Source organism: Mustela erminea, chromosome 14, assembly GCF_009829155.1.
Source record: "Mustela erminea isolate mMusErm1 chromosome 14, mMusErm1.Pri, whole genome shotgun sequence".
NCBI lineage: Eukaryota > Metazoa > Chordata > Mammalia > Carnivora > Mustelidae > Mustela > Mustela erminea.
This window is the reverse complement of record NC_045627.1, coordinates 69,492,059-69,513,893: the sequence shown is the minus strand read 5'-3', so window position 1 is coordinate 69,513,893 and position 21,835 is coordinate 69,492,059. Positions and strand designations below refer to the sequence as shown.

At 37.7% G+C, this 21,835-nt stretch overlaps 1 long non-coding RNA gene across 1 annotated transcript; it reads left to right on the top strand.

Annotated features, from left to right (window-relative positions):
* Positions 1–480: 480 nt before the first annotated feature.
* LOC116572724 lies at positions 481–21,224 on the top strand. The gene is made up of 3 exons (XR_004278496.1): positions 481–491; positions 12,343–12,353; positions 21,109–21,224. It is a non-coding gene; the product is annotated as an uncharacterized LOC116572724 (long non-coding RNA).
* Positions 21,225–21,835: the final 611 nt, after the last annotated feature.

Here is a 21,835-nt window from a genome sequence, read left to right as displayed (position 1 = left end):
TCTGGCTTGTTACAAGTCTTTGTAAATAAAGTAATTACTAAATGCAGACATGCCTGTTTGTTTATGTGCTGTTGGTGGCAGCCTTTGGGCGATGACAGGTGAGTTACATAGTTGTAACAGAGGTTAGATGTCCTGTGAAGTGGTAACTATTTACTATCCATCCCTTATGAAACAAATTTGCCTACCCTGGGCTGGATCCCTCAAGTAACCCACAAGTCCAGGAGTGGATTCTCATATTAATTAGAACTTTCATGTATGCAGGTCATTAGCAAAAGTCTTCCAGAATATGGCACATTTGTTTTCCTGACAAACACTGGACTGAGAGGTTTCCATGTGCACAAGCTCAGTCACTTAGTAAGTACCTTGAAAACCACAGACTATTCTTCTAAAACCAAATAAAGCCTCAATAGCCATCTCCTTTCTCTCACTGGGATGGCACAATTACTGCTGCATTAAACTTGATTAGTTCAGACTTCATTAACTCGGTATTTGTTATAATTCAGGCAGATTGGGCTGTAATACACCATTATTACTTGTTTGAGGTTTTTTAGGTTTTTTTTTTTCCCCTTTAAGGGTTTGTTGGAGGATGTATGCAATAAAAGAATGTTTATAGGGGAATATTTTACCTTATAAACTGAATCCTCTTGAATGATAAATTAAGTTGATTACAACAATTCCCCCACTTTTTCTGTTTGTTGTTGAAACAACAAAACAGTCCTCTATGAAAACCTTAGTTTGCCATCTGAGTAAGAGACTAATGGCCTGTGCATTGAATTCAGAAGAACTAGGTCCCAATTCCAGGTCTGAAACTTGTCGTATTCCTTAACCCTTTTAAGTCTCATAGCTCCCCAATTCTTTGACCCTCCTCCCATCAAGCAGTGGGGTCTCTGTACCATCCCTTTGAGTCCGGGTGGCTTGTGACTCTTCAACCAAAAACAGTGGCTCTGTGTGGCTCACAGAGCTCGGTCATGAGAGATGATGCAGCTTCTGCCTTGGTGTCTAGAACACTTGCTCTTGGAGCCCTGAGCCACCAGGTGAAAAGTCTGCCAACACCAAGAGGACATGCTTTGAGGAAGACAAGCCCCTGTGCAGTCTTCGTTTGTGAGTCATTATGGAGCTTGACATGAGAATGAAGGAGACCCAGATCTTTTCATCTTCCAATTCTTTTTCTTTTTTTTTTTTTAGATTTATTTATTTATTTATTTATTTATTTATTTATTTGACAGAGAGAGAGCACAAGTGGGCAGAGAGGCAGGCAGAGAGAGAGAGAGGAAGGGAAGCAGGCTCCCTGCCGAGCAGAGAGCCCAATGTGGGACTCAATCCCAGGACTCTGAGATCATGACCTGACCCGAAGGCAGTGGCTTAACCCACTGAGCCACCCAGGCGCATCTCATCTTCCAATTCTTGAATCATCCATCTTTTGAAACTTCCCAGAAGAGATCCTGTATATCATGCAGCCGTGAAAAGTCATTCCCATAAATAATAAAATATAAAATGAATAATAAAAGGGTGAGAGTTGCATGCCATTAAAGATTAGAGCAGGTTGTTTAGCAACCACAAAATGGTTCCATCCTCTGCAGAATGGAAACAGTAGTCATAAATGGTAGACAATTGTGGGGAAAAACTAAATGAAATAATAAAATAATAAAATGCATGACCTATAATCAATATATTGTAATACATTATTCCTGAAAATAATTCTTTAATTCTGTTTTTTTGTCATTACAACTGGGTTTTATATTCCCTCTCTCTGCAGCACCCCACATACCCAGCCTTATTGCCACTCAAATAGAAACTATAGACTTAAGAATACCAAGTTCAGACATTGTATGAAGCAGCTGTTTCCTACACTTCATGTTCACTATTCAAGAACCTAAAATCCAAACTACTATTAATTATTTGTATATTTTCCCATGTATCCAAATAAACATGAAAGGCCTACTACGTGCCAGGACCTCTGATACGTCCCATGATAATCAGCCATGGGGAAGATGTCTGCTTTGCCTTTGGCCCCAGCAAAATAGTTACTGCAGTTCCTGATTTAGTAGCCATATCCTTTCTAGCAAGGAGTTTGTGGATAGAGCTTGCATCTTCTCAGGTCAGAAAGAGACTTGCCTTTGTGTGACAGTTCCCAAATCTCAGGGTTTCCTTACACTGAGAAGCTGGATTCAAGTTTCCTCTAAGTTTATACTGTTTTGGTTTGTCAGTAAACAAGGAGTGGTAGGATTCGTGTAGCAGAGACTATGAAAGAACAGTGTGAGATTTAAATGCATGGTGGACTCTGAGAAAGAAACGGAGGGTTATGGAGGGGAGAGAGATGAGGGATTAGGAGGGCCTGGTGGTGGGTATCAAGGAGGGCACGTATTGCATGGAGCACTGGGTGTGGTGCATAAAGAATGAATCCTGGAACACTGAAAAGAAATAAAATAAAATGAAAAAAAAATAAATGCATGGCGGATTGAAGTGATACTTTTTACCCAAGGCAATTTCTTTCCAAGCCACATCATTGGAGAAGGGCACTAGTGCTGATGAGAACAACTGTGCACTGAGACTACTCTGTGTAGACAAATTGTCCTGCACTTAAGCCTGAAAACAAGCACCGTGGTAAACAATTCTTTGCTCCAGGATCATAATTCAATTCTCTCTTTGTTCCTTTTGAAGACATTTATACCAGCTTTGTTAAATTACACAGTAATTCTTCGATTATGTGGTGTCATCCTAATGGTTATGATCTTTTGCAGAACTCTTAACAGATTACAAGGGGATGGGCGTGCAGGGATGGACTGGGGACTCTAGGGAAGGTTGAATTCTGCAGCGATTTGTTGGTCAGGAGGCCTGTGTTTTCTTTCTGCAGAGAGCAGAGGGCGGAGAGTGTGCTGGATTGGGGCAGTGGTCGTGATTTGGGGGTTGATTAAGTGGCAGGCATTGTTATAGGCACTTCATGTATATTTTCCTCCTGTTAAGCCCTTAGGATCCCTCTGAAAAGGTGTTTTTTTTTTTTGTTTGTTTGTTTGTTTATAAAGATTTTTATTTATTTATTTGATAGAGAGAGATCACAAGTAGGCAGAGGCAGGCAGAGAGAGAGGGGGAAGCAGGCTCCCCACTGAGCAGAGAGCCCGATGTGGGGCTCGATCCCAGGACCCTGAGATCATGACCTGAGCCGAAGGCAGAGGCCTAAACCGCTGAGCCACCCAGGTGCCCCTGAAAAGGTGTTTATCTTTCATCATCCAGGAAGGGGGGGGCATGAATAACTTGCTCATTGTCAAACAATTTGAGACCTAAGTGTGAGATGTCCCTGTGTCTCAGGCGGAGTTTTTAAGACCATAAATCAAGTGGTTGAATACTGATAGAAATCTTCCACATTATTATAGAGTATTTATATGTGTTTTTAAACACTTTAAAAATAATTTTAGGGCGCCTGGGTGGCTCAGTTGGTTGAGCGACTGCCTTTGGCTCAGGTCATGATCCCGGACTCCGAGGATCGAGTCCCACATCGGGCTCCCAGCTCCTTGGGGAGTCTGCTTCTTCCTCTGACCTTCTCCTCTCTCATGCTCTCTCTCACTCATTCCCCCTCAAATAAATAATTTTAAAAAGATGCATGCTTAATTCGAAAATTTAGAAAACAGTTGTTGATAAAGAATAGAATGAACACCACCTTTAATCCTGCCGCCTAGAAATAGCCATTAAGACACTTTGATTCCTTATGGTCTTTTTGCTATGACTTTTATTAACTTAAAGTCTCCCTCTTAAACTGGAAGTAATGCACACTTATTGGTGAACAGTAAGCAAGAATTTGTAAAGAAAAAAGTAAAAGTTACTAATAATTCCACTGTCCAGATATGTTAACATTTGGGGGAATTTTTATACAAATGCATACATATATGTATTGACAAGTGTGTATATGATTCACCTATTTTGTAATAATTTTACATATTTTATAATAATTTTTATATAAATTTACATCACAATAATGTAAAATGCAATCACTTTACATATAATTTTTTTAAAAGATTTTATTTTATTTGACAGAGAGAGAGATCACAAGAGGCAGAGAGGCAGGCAGAGACAGAGGGGGAAGCAGACTCCCTGCTGAGCAGAGAGCCCGATTCGGGGGCCCGATCCCAGGACACTGAGATCATGACCTGAGCCAAAGGCAGCGGCCCAATCCACTGAGCCACCCAGGCGCCCCTACATATAAAATTTTTGTAAAAATTATACATACAATGTAATAATTTTAATATATTATAATGTAAATAATTTTATAAAAATTAGATACCTAATTTTACTTTTGTACAATACACTTATATATATACAAACATTACAAATTTACATTTACAAAATAATTTTATACACATGTAATAATACATAAAATTTACATGTCATGCATGTAATAATTTACACACATACACACATGTTACATATCCATGTAACAAATTTACATAATTCTATATTTACATATGTGATTTTATATCCTTATAAATTCATTATTATTGTTTTGTTAGGGAAATCATCCATTTAAATCAGAAAGAAGAAGAGAGGAAGGTAGAGGAGAAAGAGGATACGGGAGGGAGGGAGGAAGGGCTTGGGGAAGTGAGACAGAGAGAACCTTGTTATAGGAGTCCTAGGATTTCTGGTTTATCAGCTTTAATTACAACTGCAGTCATTCGTCGCCATCTACATTTTTTTTTTTTTTTTTTTTTTTTTTGATTTTATTTATTTATTTGAGAGAGAGACAGTGGGAGAGAACATGAGCGAGGAGAAGGTCAGAGAGAGAAGCAGACTCCCCGTGGAGCTGGGAGCCCGATGCGGGACTCGATCCCGGGACTCCGGGACCATGACCTGAGCCGAAGGCAGTCGTCCAACCAACTGAGCCACCCAGGCGTCCCAACATTTTTTTTTATGTAAGTCTTTGAGGAACATCATTATCAAAGATTATCTCCACACTGGGAAGAAATTTATGTTGTGGTTAACAGCATAAAAACTGACTTAAAAGCCTTGTAATCATAGGACGACACATCCCGGTGTCACTGTCCTCATCACCATTATTGTCAACGTCCTCACATAACTATTTGCCACTTGTTGACTGGCAGTATTTCAGAATTTATGTGAGACATTCCCATTTGATCATTACCACCCTCTAAGGTAGGCATGATTTTAGATTTCACTTTACAAATGAGAAATGGGAGATTCGGAACTGTTAAGGGAATTCCCCAAGTTCTTATAATTAGGAAATGGTGCTGGATTTGGGTGTGGATTCCTTAGACCATGACTATAGTACTAGAAATCATATTCTACTGATCTTGTTGATCAAAGGTTGAGATCGTAGCTGAGGTATTTGCTACATAGATGACAACAGCATCATAGGCCACAGAAACAGAAGCATCACATTTCAGAAATGGAAAGAGTCTTGGTTGGCAGCATAATGTTCTCATGTTAAACATGAAGTAAATGGAACACCAAAAGATGAATTAACTTGTCTAAGATCACCTAGCAGGTGCAGATTTACACCACATGACCTGTCAGCTGGCACCACTGTCCTTACACTAAACCCATTAACATCGAGGGACTGGAAGGATCGTGTTCTGAACTATTATCACTGAGACTAATGTCCAGTCCAACTCTGTATCATGAACTTGTCATACATAAGACCTTAGCCGCTTATGTAATGTTTCAAAAATCTCAGTTTTGAAAAAAAAAAATGTTTTTCTTTTCCTGGTGGAAAGAGTAGGAGTTAGACTAAGTGATACCCAAAGACAAAAGCTGAAAGTGCAGGCTCTAAAGCCTCAAAGGGGAGTTCAATTCCACCAGTCACAGATCTTTTCTTACGTAAATCACTTGACCTCACCAAAGCTGCTATATCTTATCCTTAAAATAGAAATAATAATAGTCCTTGGGGGTTGGGGGTTGATGTGTGGATAAAATGAAATAATCTAAATAAAATGCCTAGCTCATCATCTGTGCTTGATAAATGATAATTATCTAAAGTCCCTCCAGGTTCTAAAATTAAGCATTGCAAATCAGGAAATACTTACTGAATATCTACCATATCCCCAAGGTCATCTACCAAAACTAACTCTGAAATACATACTGCTTACAGAAACTCTTCAGTGCACTTCTCTGAATGTTAGGCCTTTAATTTGAGAAAGTTAATTTTTAGTTCATGGTTTTATAAAATCAGAGAAAGAGAGCCAAAGAGGGAGAGAGAGAATGAGCACATATAGAAACCATTTTAGTGTGTGACTTTCACAAGGTTAAATCCCTCAATTAAGTCTGTCCTAGCTCTTTTCGGTCCTTAGAACTACTTGAAACCTCTTCATTGTAAGTGTTGTATCCAGAATTATGAATTATGTTGTGTTTCTGGATCATTTCTAGTTCAACTCTTACTTTTCTCAAGGTAAAAAGAAAGCAGATATGCTATTGCCATATTATCAAAGATAAGAAGTACAATGTGGTGCTCTTATCTGATGCTGTTAAGACATTCAGGAGTTTGGATACATTTTGCAATACAGTACTGCCTTTAAATGGTATTGTGGCTGCTTTTCTCAATTACAGGAACTATTGTCATATGATGAAGTATTGACCATAACTAATTATGGCTTTCATCTTTGTCCACAAATAGTAAAAGAAAAAAAGAAACCATGCAGCAGCCTTTAAGTTTATCCTTAAAGGACCAGTCAATGCGTCAAGTCTTGAGTTTTCCTCTTTATTCAGTCGTGAGCATTCTCTCAAACTATCCCATTGGAGATTTAGACAACCTGGAAGAGTGGCAGGTACATGAAGTGATAGTGTTTCCTTACATGAGGTATGGTTGTGAATGTTAGACATTTTGAAGAGGAAGCCATTTACTTCTATCAAAGTGATGAACATGTTCACAAGGCGAGGCCAAAGGACAAAGTTGACAGTGTAATATTTCCTCTGCCCAATCCTATTAAGTGTCTTCTCTGCCATATGCTAACGTAATCAAGACACCTGACTGGGAGCTGTTTCCACAGAGTTAGGCTCTCTCAGGTGGTAAGGACAGAGACTGGCGAGGGGGAGGGACTTCACCTTGAAGAAATAAAGGAAGTCCGGAAGCTCGGGAAGGGACCTCAGTAACTCATCCGCCGTACCTTACAGAGAAACAGCTTTCATCCAGAACATGCCTGTCAGCCACGAGGAGTTCTGACGGTGTTCTCATCACTCATCCTGTCTTCTGCCCTGGTGATATACCCGGACTGCTCCTGCAGCAACTCAGAACACTACTTTTGTTTCAGTTAGTGTTCACTCTGGGCCAGTTACTGTGCCGTGTACCTTGTGTGCCCCTGTGTCAGCCTGACTCCGACATGCCCTAAGGTGCAGCTTCTGACTGGGTTAAATGCTCAGTCTGCAATACTGAGTGCCCTTTTGGGCTGAGTTCTCATCCCCGGAGATTTCATAAGCGAATGTCCGGTCTATAGATGACTTCCTGGGGCTCAGGATATGAATTGGTGCACGACTGCATAATTGTGTGACAAAGTATAAAATATTTCACCCATTAGGTCAAGGATCCCCTTGAGCTGCGTCATTTCACCAGAGCCATATAGCAAGGCGATATGTCAAAGCTTTTTTCTGTTTAGGGCGAAATGGAAAATGTAGCCACGATAACTGGCACTACTAGTGTTGTTATTACTACAGTTCCTAACAGTAGGGATTATATTAGTCACCTCGCCTTACCTTAGAACCTTTCTCCTTTATGTACCTAGAACCTGCTGATGTAAATTTATGTCACTTGTTATCTTTGCAAGAAAATAGTGTTTTCTGTTCAACATCCAAGGGGATGTTGAGCATTCCAAGTTAATGTTTGTTTTATACATGTAAATACAGAGGTGGGGGATCTAGGAGCTACCCTGGAGCTAGGATCTAGGAGCTACCCTGGTGGTTTACTTAAGTCACCTGTCCTAATTTCAGGAGAGTAGAAGGCAGGAATGGCTGAAACTGCATTTGAAGATAAAATATTATTTGTGGAGCATAACAAATAGCATGGAGGACAAGGGGAGATAGAGAGGAGAAAGGAGTTGGGGGAAATTGGAAGCGGAGGTGAACCATGAGAGACAATGGACTCTGAAAAACAATCTGAGGGGTTTGAAGGGGCAGGGGGTGGGAGGTTGGGGGAACCAGGTGGTGGGTATTATAGAGCGCACGGATTGCATGGAGCACTGGGCGTGGTGCAAAAATAATGAATACTGTTATGCTGAAAATAAAAAATAAATTTAAAAAATATACTGTACCTTATTAACGTATCACCTTATTAAAATACTGAGATTTGAGGAAAAAAAAATTAGTTGGAGTAAATAGTCCCCAGGCTTTTATTCTGCAATTTGTTCATTTTGGTTTAGCATTCTGAAAAGAATGTACGGGTGTTTTTTAAATATGTAGAATTATTTTTCTTGTTTCTTTATTTCTTGAAAGCTTCTATTCCCTTGGATGTCAAATGTACCTAATTAGTATAAGTTGATATGAGAATCTTATTCAGTTTCTTAAGACAAGAAAAAGAAAGCCTTAGTTGCACGAGATTTAGAATTGCAATTTATAAAGTAATGTTAAAAAGGAAATCATCATACATCTTAATTAAACTAGAAATTTATTTGCAGAATGATATAACTGAAGGTTTTTTTTTTCCTTTAAATACAACTATCTCAGTGACATAATGGAAAATACCTTGGATATGAGTTGGGATATCTAGATGCTGGTTTAGACTGTGCCGCTGGTTCTGTGATATTGGGCAAATTATTTAACACTTCATGTTTTTATTTAAACTCTTTGTTGGCAAAGTAAGGTATTTTGATAGTATGATTTCTGGTTTCTCCACAAAGATTTGTGAACATAGATACAGATAGATATCTATAGATATATATAGATATAGATATACATATATCTATAAATAGATATCTATAGATATATATGGATATAGATATACATATATCTATATATAGATATAGATATAACATATCTATAGATATATATATCTATAGATGTCTATAGATAGATAGATAGATATGTTATATATATATAACATATATACACACATATATATAACATATATACACATATATATGTATATATCTATCTATCTCATATAATTACTGAATTGGTTTCATCTTTGAATTGGTTTTCCTTTCCTCTTATTACAGAAGTCATCACAAAAGTACTGTGAGAAATAACTGAATGCACTTAGATTCCTAATCAGAAATATTTAACTTGTAATATAATTGTTTATATTCAGACATTCATAGGATTTGGGGATATGCTGAGTCCTAGATACATGTTAGTGTCTTTTTGGTACTTTATGTTTCTTTCCAGTGGGCTTTCTTTCTTTCTCTCTTTTAAACATTTTGTTTTTAAATAAACTCTATTTAAGTTGAGACTCAAACTCAAAAGCCTGAGGTCAAGAATCACATGCTCCACTGACTGAACCAGCCAGCTGCCCCAGCACACCTTCTTTAAACACTTGGCTTTTAACTGAATTTTGGAATGAAGATACTCTCCAGTCCACTACACCAAGAAATAAAAGTCTCCCCTACAAATCCTATCCCATGCTCATTTATGACCTGTCTATGCTCATTCCACAGCTGCTTCCACACATGCACAGCTCACGAATGTCTAAGAGCCTTTGTAGCAACAGTGAATGCTGAAGATCAGTTCTCACAGGGCAAAGTTTCAAACATTTTGCAAATTTCATCCAGAGGGAAAAAAACAAAAAACTTTAGGAATTGCTGTGATTCCTTAAGGGTGAATATGACAGCTGTTTTAACATCTGGGAAGTCACATCTCTTGTCAACTCAGCAAAAGAGCTGTGGACTGCTGAACATATCAGAAAGTGTTCATGAGCCAACTGTCTTAGAACTTCTGTAAGATAAATTGATCTAACAGCTTTGCTCCTCTGAATAGTTAGTTTATAACTGTAAGCCGTCAGCAGGTTGAAACTAAAGACCTGGGAATGTTCCCAGCCCTCCATTTTTCTGAAGTTTCTGCAAGGGTCTCAGATTAGGAATGCTTTAGGGAATGAGAGATCCTACTTGATAATTAGTATTAGTGATCTGGAAAAAAAGTTATGAAATCTCAATTGGATTTTTTGAAAGCTGATTGAAATACTATATGGCAGGGGAAGGGAGAAGAACTTTTACGACTTTTTTTTTTTTTAAAGTCATAAACTAGGAAGCAGCAGTATACATATTAGTTAACTACTGGCAAGAGCAATATGAATGGTTTTGCCCCATTTCCACCATGATGTACTTTCAACAAATGTCTAACTATATCTTCTAGAGTATTCATTCAATTATTTATGCCTTACACATATTTATTGAGCCCCTATTATATCAGTCATCTATTCTATGTCAGCCCTGGGCCAGGTGCTGAAGTAGATGTTACCACTCTTCCCCTCACAGAGCCGGGTGGGCAGATCATTATTTACTGATGAATTCTAGGCAAAGTGAACCATGTGTGCAAATGTCTTTAAGCAAAAGGAACACGATGGGTTGAAAGAAAGAATAGCAATGCAGACGTGGACAGGCAAAATCCAGCCAAGACCTTGTAAGCCACATTAATATTAAATTTTATCCTAAACATAGAGGCTTTGGAATGTTTAAACAAGAGAGGGAAGAGGGTATGATTAGATTTTCATTTATCATGGATCATTTTGGTAACTGAATGGAGAACTGGACAGGGGCTTGTGGAACAAGGTGGTTAACTGACTTCGGGGATATAAGGTAGGAAGCTGTTGCTGTGGTCAAGAAAGGAGATGATGCTAATGGTGTGAGCACGTGTGGGGATCAAGAGAAGTGAACAGCTTTGAATGACTGAGGAGGTAGAATTTATGGGACTTGGCTATGTATTTGGGTTATTGTATGTAAGGTATGATCTGAATTATTTTTCAAATCTGGAATAACTTTAAAACAAGATTTTTACTGTATGTTAGCACAAATGGCTATAACGTGTTACTTATTTCTTGGACACCTGCTTTCATATTTATATGAAATATTATTATGAAATATCATTTAATATTTGGACTTTTCTGAAGTTTGAATAATAGCTGATGGTTTCAGCATGATGAAATTGCCTTTAAAACATACTTAATATGAACTATCTCTTATTTCTGTATAGTAAAAGTTGGTAAACCCTTGCCCATGGGTCAAATTCAGCTCATGGCCTGTTTTCATAATTAAAGTTTTATTAGAACACAAATACACCCCTTTACATATCATCTGTAGCTGCTTTTGAACTGTAACAGTGATATTTTATAGTTTTGATGGAGACTGTATGGCCCATGATGTTTAAAATATTTATTATTTGGCCATTTATAAAATGTTTGCCAATTCCTGCTCTATTGGAACATGAATAGATCTTAAAGTATTTCTTAGTTGATTAGAACCTTCTTAGATGGTATTTTGCAGCAGAGAATATAAATCACTTTGTGGAATTGTGAATTTTTTTTTTATATTCATCACAATCCTCATCACATTAAAGGATTTATAAAGTGATGTTTTTGCAATTGAAAATAGTTGTTACAAAGGGAAGAAGAATTACATTAGCTGGAGCAAGTGTTTTTTAAAATTTTTATTTTAAAGATTTTATTTTATTATTATTATTATTTAGATTTTATTTATTTATTTGACAGACAGAGATCACAAGTAGGCAGAGAGGCAGGCAGAGAGAGAGGAGGAAGCAGGATCCCTGCCGAGCAGAGAACCTGATGCGGGGCTTGATCCCAGGACCCTGAGATCATGACCTAAGCTGAAGGCAGAGGCTTTAACCCACTGAGCCACCCAGGCACCCCTTAATGATTTTATATATTTGTCAGAGAGAGAGAGAGAGAGAGAGAGAGAGACAGAAAGAGCACAAGCAGAGGAGCAGCAGCTAGAGAAGCAGACTCCCTGGAACAGGGAGCTAGATGTGGGACTTGATCCCAGTACCCTGGGATCATGACCTGAGCCAAAGGCAGATGGTTAACCAACTGAGCCACTCAGACATCCCTGGACCAAGTTTTAAAAGTGCAATTCCCTTCAACTACCTCAGGAAGTGGAGAATTTGTATTGACATTGATATTACTTCTGGATGCCAAATTCTGTGAAGAGGTCTATCTATCTTACATTTAAGTATACAAAGACTGTCTCAAATGTGGCAAATGGAAATCTTCAAATACATGAGTTAAATCAAATGAATGTTTACAGATGTTCTGCTTGTGGAGCAGTGAATATGGTTAACTGATGTACACGCTTCTTTTTCCCACACCCACCTAGTCACAATTGAGTTGTATACTTCTCTATGTATGGATAGCAGCTAACGTCTTTTTGATACTACCAAGATATCACATAGGAAAAAATAGAGACTTTAAAAAAGTTTTTATTTTAATTCCAGGTAGTTAACATACAGTGTAATGTTAGTTTCCTGTATACCTACAATTTAGTGATTCAGCACGTCCACATAACACCTGGTGCTCACGGTAACAAGTGCCCTCCTTAATCTGCATCACCTGTTTCACCCATTCCCCTACCACCTCCCCTCTGGTAATCATCAGTGTTTCCTCTCTAGTAAAGAGTCAAATGATTATGGGGGTTGGGGGTGGGTGGGGGGGCGAGAGAAAGGCAAACCAAGAAAAAGAGGGATTTAAAAAATCTTCCCTGAAGGCCTCTCATCTTGATTGCTTGTTATAAAACCATTAGCCAATGTCAAATCAATTTCACTGAATTCCTACAAAAATAAAGTTTAGATTTAAATTAACTTTTCACCAAATGGTTTTCACAAAGCATGAAATTATCTCAGTGCTGAGAATCACCAATTGAAATTATACCCTTGTCAAAATTTTGCTAATTAGTCATTATTCATGGCGACTGGCTCCTTTTCTCTTTGCACAATTGGAGCTCTCTGCACTGAGAAAGGGTGATGCTTCTGCTCACTAGTTGTCACTGGAAATTTGCTCTATGAAGACTCCTCGTGCAGCTGGGAAATTCCTTGTGGAATGTCTTAAGGATATCGTTAACAACAACAGCTGTTATAGATGCATTCCCTTTGCTGTAAGTACCATGACAGCATCGTTGGAAGTGTATCATTAGATTGTAACATGCATTCTATAGACTACCCTCTATAATAACCAATGACCCATTAATAATTAAAAAATAATCATCTTCACAAAGGAGAGAGGGGCTGAGTGTTCACTATAATTGTATCTGCCTTGGTGTTCTTTAATATCCTTGGTGACCTAATGCAAAAGTGCTCATTTTTTGGCATTATTAAACTAAAATATAGCTTTATATACTTGCAAAAACAATGGGATAAGTCAAGACCAAAATGTGGATTTTAAAATACTAAGTGCAAAAGGTAAATAATTAAACTTTGCTAATTCAAAGGTAAAAGTAGAGAGTATATGCTATGTATATATTCTTCAAAGAAGGCAGGGGATTCCTTCCTCAAACTTGAGTTAATTCTCTCCTGTTTCATTAGATCTTAATATTATTTGTTATGTCCTCATTGAAATTCGGAAGAGATTTTTCTACAGTGTATTCAAAGTCTTATTAAGCAAGAGAATGGTCTCCATATTTCCATTCTTCAATCATGGAACAGCTAATATAACAGCCCTGAAGATGCAAAGGTGAATTCAGACCTGGTCTCTGATATCAGTAACTAACCAGCAGGTGAAGAAGGTAGAGGGAGAGCAGGTCAGGCAGAGGGGACCACATGTGTAGAATCTCAGTGTGAGAAAGAGTACAGGGCATATTATTTTCTGCCTTAAATAAAATCCATGCTGTTAGTAGGAACCTGTGAAGATCTGTGTCACTGAGCTCTGCCCTCCCTCTTGACTAATGTTACTTTTTTTATGTTTCAATAAACTAATTTTTATCTCATGACCTTTGTATTAACAGTTCCCTAAGCCTGGAAAGATGTTTTTCAGGCTCTTAGAAAGGTAAATTCCTTCTTAAATTAAAGATCTCTGTTTAAGTATTGCTTACTCGATGAATCCTGTTCCTATCCCTGGACTAACTCCTGCTTTATTATTTTGTTGCCACACCTTCTTTATTTCATCATACCTCCTGTATGCCGTGATTTTATTTGGGTATTCACTTACTTATGGTCTTTCTCCCCAACTAGACTTTAAATGCCACAATCGCAGTATGTCTCTTTGATTCATAATTTTGCTCCCAGGGCCTAACACAATGCCTGCTTCATGGTAGAAGCACAATAATAAATACTTGTTAAGTCGTAGTCTAAAAATATAGTGGATAAAATCCAGCGATGATGTGGGCCGTATCATGAGAAGACAAATTCTGTAGACTGTAAAGGCCTTAGTGATAGATGTTAAAGTTAGCTTTGAGAGCAAATAGGAAGGCATGGATGGCTTTAACCTGTTGAACTGTTGAGCTTCATGGACCCTCCTTTCTTCTCTTCTTCAACTTGTATGTACATATATCGATTGATCAATTGATTGTCTGTCGAACTTCCATGGATTTTCAACCAGGAATTGACTACTCACATGTGCCTCTATATAAAGGTTTTTTTTTTTTTTCTTAATTAATATAGTTGTTTTCCTTAGCTATGTTACTATGAGATTCTGAGCAGCTAGAGGTTACTCTCTGTGTTTCACAGTGTCTGCTAAAGTGCAGGTGCACAGTAAATATTCATAAAATGATTTAATATAATGGAATTGGTATAACATTTTCCTACATGTTAGAGCTAAGTTGTTTTAGACAGTAGATTTTAGAACCTCTGGTACCCGCATGACATTTCTCATGGTATTAGCAGCACACACAGGTAGGGATAGAAGAGAAAACAAAATCATTTCCTTTATCATTTCTGTGCCATAATTCTTCCCTAACTTTCATCAGTGTGTGCTGATATTTCCAAGATCGTTGGATGATGTAGGGCTGATTCACTCTAATCCTTTGCTGGTATTAGACTAGGTATCTGTGACTTAGCCCACTTGTTTGCTGCAATAGTACAACCAGGAACCAGTCCAATTTTGAGTGAGTCATAGTTACTCAGATTCATGAAGGTGGTCTTGTAAGGAAAGACTATGGGAACTGGTAGACTATTTGGCTAGCTCAGTAGATTACTTGGTTTCTATCAGTCTATAGTACAAAGACAAACTTTGTTGTTGATGGTTTATGATACATATATATATGCACAGAGCCTTAACAAAAGGAAATCATTTGGATATGGGTTAAACCTTTTTATTTTTGTTTATTTATCTTTGATATGGGTTAAGTCTCAAATATCTCAGAAAACATATTAGGAACTCATTATTTCAATTTTTCTTTTCTGATTAACATTTTAAAAATCCACTGAATTATCTATTTTCAATTTTTACTTTATTTAAATAGGAAGCTGTTAGAAGATTTCTGTATTTCTGTTTAAGAGAAGTCCTTCTAATGAGATATTCTGTTCAGCAATCTGAAGAGGAATGCACTTTTTAAACATAATGCTTTTCCCCCCCCCTAGTCAGAAGGAATAATCATTTAAGGAGTGAGGCTAATTTTATTTGCTTTTTTTTGTTGTTGTTTTATAGATTGTATTTACAACTTTCAGCCCAAGGGTAATTACAGTAATGCAAACTTAAAAACAATTTCAGCATGACTTTTAAGGACAAATTCTACCCGCTTTCATTATTAAAACTGAACGGTATTCTTCCTCCTTTAAATTGGTCTTGGAAAAAAACAAAACAAACATGTTTCTCTGGTGCTTTTTGTGACTTTGTGACATAATTGGCAAAATGTTGGCATTTTGGACTGAGGAGACAATTATTTCTTGTCATTGATTATGTTAAAGCCATCTCTGCATAACTGTATTCACAGAGTTGTGATGAATGATGAAAAAACATACATTTTATCTAAAGATTTTAAGTTGTTAAAGCACCCTTTTCCCTAAATAAACACATCATTTCTGGTTCTAAAGATGAAGATGAACAATAATCAGCTAAATTAAGTGTGTGTGTGTGTGTGTGTGTGTGTGTGTGTGTGTGGCCTCTAGGCACAAAACATCAGGCTTTGATAATGTGATTGATGCAGAGCTAAAGGAAAGGTGAACTCTGCCATCCTGGAGATTAGTATCAGTTCAGAAAACAGTAGAGAAATAATGAATTTTGAAATAAGTCCTGCCCTGCTCTGTTCTTTACTAGAGTTGCAAAAATGCATCTCTATATTGGAATATGAGTCAGAAAGTGTAATGCCATGTATATGAATCTGTGGTATTGGTGGCAGAGGGAAACCAGTTTCCTCTCTGTGCCAGAAATCTCTTAAGCAAGAAACAAACAAGTCTCATGAAAAATAGGGCTCCATTTCCTACTCACAAAAGGTACCAAGTGTGGTTTCAGTATCTCCCTTTATACCTGGACATCATGAGATGCCTTTAGCGGCCAACGTGATAGAAAGTACCATGCATCCATCTGGTTCTGTGGCCAAGGAAGCTTGACAAACTTCCTGACACTCTCTCTTTCTCTAAAAGGGTAGGTAGGAACTATTGCACGATGTCTATTAATACCCTGGGAGATGTGTGGGTATAGACAATTTTCTTCTTGACCTTTACAACTTTATAACTCATGTGACTTTATAATGAAATGGAACAAAAATACACAAAATATGCCTATTTGTGTGAATAAAGTTATTTTCTGGTCAGTGGCATATTTTCTTTTCACCCACAATTGACAGGGATTTGAGGTGTGGAAATGGCCCCTCTAGTTAGGAAATTAAGCAAAGTTACTGAAAGCTAAAATGTACTATGAAACATTAAAAGAATCATCATATTACTATAATGATTTGAAGCAAGCTTTCCTTTCTAAAAATAGGTTTGTTTTTTTTTTTTTACAAGAATACAGCAAAAGAGAAAATGCCTGTGTTTATACCCAGTAAATATCAAGAACTGGTTAAAAGGACAATTTCTTTTCTTTTTTTTAATTTAATTTTATTTTTTCAGTGTTCCAAGTTTCATTTTTTATGCATCACACCCAGTGCTCCATGCAATACGTGCCCTCCTTAATACCCACTGACAGGCTCACCCAACCTCCCACCCCTCACCCCTCCAAAACCCCCCTTGTTTCTCAGAGTCCACAGTCTCTCATGGTTTGTCTTCCCCTCTGATTTCCCCCCAACTCACTTCTCCTCTCCCATCTCCCAATGTCCTCTGTGTTATTCCTTACACTCCATGAGTAAGTGAAACCATATGATAATTGACTCTCTCTGCTTGACTTATTTCACTCAGCATAATCTCCTCCAGTCCCGTCCATGTTGATATAAAAGTTGGGTATTCATCCTTTCTGATGGAGGCATAATACTCCATTGTATATATGGACCATATCTTCTTTATCCATTTGTCCATTGAAGGGCATCTTGGCTCTTTCCACAGTTTGGCGATTGTTGCCATTGCTGCTATGAACACCGGGGTACAGATGTTCCTTCTTTTCACTCCATCTGTATCTTTGGGGTAAATACCCAGTAGTGCAATTGCTGGGTCATGGGGAATCTCTATTTTTAATTTCTTAAGGAATCTCCACACTGTTTTCCAAAAGGGCTGCACCAACTTGCATTCTCACCAACAGTGTAAGAGGGTTCCCCTTTCTCCACATCCTCTCCAACACACATTGTTTACTGTCTTGTTAATTTTGGCCATTCTAACTGGTGTAAGGTGGTATCTCAATGTGCTTTTGATTTTAATCTCCCTGATGGCTAATGATGATGAACATTTTTTCATGTGTCTGTTAGCCATTTGTATGTCTTCTTTGGAAAAGTGTGTGTTCTTATCTTCTGCCCATTTTTTGATGTGATTATCTGCTTTTTGAGTATTGAGTGTAAGGAGTTCTTTATAGATCTTGAATATCAGCCCTTTGTCTGTAGTGTCATTTGCAAATATCTTCCCCCATTCTGTGGGTTGCCTCTTTGTTTTTTAACTGTTTCCCTTGCTGTACAGAAGCTTTGGATCTTGGTAAAGTCCCCAAAGTTCATTTTCACTTTTGTTTCTTTTGCTTTTGGAGACATGTCTTGAAAGAAGTTGCTGTGTGCCTGTGTTCTTCTCTAGGATTTTGATAGATTCCTGACTCACACTGAGGTCTTTTATCCATTTCAAGTTTATCTTTGTGTATGGTGTAAGAGAATGGTCAAGTTTCATTCTTCTTCATATAGCTGTCCAATTTCCCCACCACCATTTATTGAAGAGACTGTTATTTTTCCACTGTATATTTTTTTCCTGCTTTGTCAAAGATTATTTGATCATAGAGTTGTGGGTCCATATCTGGACTCTCTACTCTGTTCCACTGGTCTATGTGTCTGTTTTCGTGCCAGTACCATGCTGTCTTGGTGATCACAGCTTTGTAGTAAAGCTTGAAATCAGGAAATGTGATGCCCCCAGTTTCCTTTTTTTTCAACATTTCCTTAGCAATTTGGGGTCTCTTCTGTTTCCATATAAATTTTAGGATTGTTTGTTCCAGCACTTTGAGAAATGCTGGTGGAAGTTTGATTGGGATGGCTTTGAACGTATAGATTACTCTAGGCAATATATACACTTTAACAATGTTTATTCTTCTGATCCATGAGCATGGAATGCTTTTCCATCTTTTTGTGTTTTCTTCAATTTCTTTCATGGGTGTTCTGTAGTTCCTCGAGTACAGATCCTTTACCTCTTTGGCTAGGTTTATTCCAAGGTATCTTATGGTTCTTCATGCTATAGTAAATGGAATCGATTCACTAATTTCCCTTTCTGTATTTTCGTTGTTAGTGTATAAGAAAGCAACTGATTTCTGTGCGTTGATTTTGTATCCTGCCACATTACTGAATTGCTGTACAAGTTTTAGTAGTTTGGGGGTGGAGTCTTTTGGGTTTTCCATATAAAGTACCATGTCATCAGGCTGCCTGGGTGGCTCAGTTGGTTAAGCAACTGCCTTTGGCTCAGGTCATGATCCTGGAGTCCCAGGATCGAGTCCCACATTAGGTTCCCAGCTCTATGGGGAGTCTGCTTCTCCCTCCAACCTTCTCCCCTCTCATTCTCTCTCTCTCAAATTAAATAAAATCTTTTAAAAAAATAAAGTATCTCTTTTCATTGTCTGATTGTTGTTTCTAGGACTTCTAGTACTATGTTGAACAACAGTGGTGAGAGTGGGCATCCTTGCCATGTTCTTGATCTCAAAGGGAGGACTATCAGCTTTTCTTCACTGAGAATGATATTTGCTATGGGTTTTTCATAGATTTTACAAAGTTGAGCAATGTTCTCTCTATCTCTGTACTTTGAAGAATTTTAATCAGGAATGGATGCTGTATTTTGTCAAATACTTTTTCTGCATCAGTTGAGAGGACCATGTAGTTCTTCTCTCTTCTCTTATTGATTTGTTCTATCACATTGATTGATTTATGAATGTTGAACCACACTTGCATCCCAGGAATAAGTCCCACCTGGTCATGGTGGATAATATTTTTAATGTACTGTTGGGGATCCTATTAGCTAGGATCTTGTTGAGAATCTTGGCATCCATATTCATCAGTGATATTGGTCTGAAATTCTCCTTTGTGATGGAGTCTTTGCCTGGTTTGGAGATCAGGTTTTGGGGAATGCTGGCTTCATAGAAAGAGTCTGGAAGTTTTCCTCCTGTTTCTATTTTTTTAAATAGCTTCAGGAGAATAGGTATTATTTCTTCTTTGAATATTTGGTAGAATTCCCCAGGGAATCCATCAGGTCCTGGGCTCTTGTTTTTTGTGAGGTTTTTGATCACTGCTTCAATCTCTTTACTAGATACTGGTCTATTCAGGTTGTCAGTTTCTTCCTGTTTCAATCTTAGAAGTTTATCAGTTTCTAGGAATGCATCCATTTCTTCTAGATTGCTTAACTTATTGGCATATAACTATTGATAATAATTTCTGATGATTTTTTCTATTTCCTTAGTGTTAGTCGTGGCCTTATTTCTTTAGCCAAGCTCTGAAATAAGTGATCCAGTCGAAGAATAAAACATCATGGTGATTTTTACAGCACCTGACTATTCATCAGTAATGTAGATGGTTGAGTGATGAAGGTATTTCGAGCTACTTTATAGATGTTAGTGGTGATAACCCCATCATTTTGTTATCTTGGTAATCTGAAAAGCTCCTTTCTTGCACAATACCAAGCATAGGATGTTGGGCACCTAAAAAGTGTTTCTTATTTTATCCCAATCCAACTGACTAAACCCACTTGTTAATCTACCTGGGATGGAGCAGGATTTTACACAATAAAAAGACTTTTCAAGAGTATCACATTGCATATCTGATATCTAAAACACTTACTGGAGTAGGAGTATGACAAGAATAAAAATAACGAACACTGAAACATTTGCTCTGTGATAGGCAATTTTGTACATGTTTTATACATATTCACATCTAACACAATAGTCTTATGAGGTATCACACTTCCATTTTACTGATGAATGAAGAATAGAGGTGCTTTCTGTATAGAATTGCTCAAAGTCCTAAGCCAGTAAATGGCAAATACAGGATCCCAAATTTTTCTTCATGCTTTTAACAGCTATGGTCTACTGCGTAGAATTAAGAAAACAATCCTTGATTGTTAGTGAGAAACAATTACATGGCCTATTTAAGTTTTAAATTTTTATTTATTATTTTTTTTTAATTAACATATAATGTATTATTTACTTCAGGGGTACAGGTCTGTGAATCATCAGTCTTACAGGATTCACAACACTTACCATAGCACATACCCTCTGCGATGTCCATCATCCAGCCTCCCCCAGCAACCCTCAGTTTGTTTCCCAAGATACATGCAATGTTTAAATGGTCTCTTCTGTGATTTACTTAAAATACACATTCTACATTTTTTTTTTTTTTTTGGCAAAACTTTTAAGTTCTATGGGTAAAAATTCTGGTCTTCATTTAAGGAAAAAATTATTCTGATACTTGTTAAAACAGTAAGGAAGACTTTGTTCAAGGCTACTCCAATAGGGAAGAGAGACCACACGCAAAACTAAGTACAGTGAAGACAGCTGGGAAATTGTAGACAAGGAGCAAGGTGAGGAGATCTGTGATGGAAAATCACTAAGAGAAGACCTCAAACGTAGAAGGATTATTTCTGAATCAAACAGTATTCTGCTAAAAGTAGGCCAAGGATTTAGACATCAAAAGTGAGTATGAGATGAAAACATTAATTTTGAAGTCATATAAGCACCCCTGTGTTTATCGCAGCGTTATTTATAATAGCTGAACTATGGGAGCAGCCCCAGTGTCCATCAACTGATGAATGAATGAAGAAGAGGTTGTATATGTGTGTGTGTGTGTGTATACATACATATGTGTATGTGTGTGTGTGTGTGTAATGGAATATTATTCAGCCATAAAAGGAATGAAATCTTACCATTTGCTATGACATGGATGGAGTAAGAGAGTTCAGTGCTAAGTGAAATAAGCCAATCAGAGAAAGACAAATACCATGTGACTTCACTAATATTTGGAATTTAAGAAACAAAACAAAGTGCAAAGGGGAAAAAAGAGAGACAAAACAAGAAACAGACTCTTAACTATAAAGCACAAACTGATGGTGACCAGAGGGTTGGTGGGCGGGAAGATGGGGGTAATAGGGGATTGTGATTAAGGAGGGCACTTGTGATGTGCATCAGGTGTTGTGTGAAAGTGTTGAATCACTATATTGCATGCTTGACCTAATAATACAATGTATGTTAACTAACATATTTATATAAAAACTTAGAAGAAGACGGGCTTCAGTTTCTTCATCTGTAAAGTGAGGCTAAAATTTATAAAGACTTCACAGGAGGGGTGCCTGGGTGGCTCAGTGGGTTAAATCCTCTTCCTTCGGCTCGGGTCATGGTCTCAGGGTCCTGGGCTCGAGCCTTACATCGGGCTCT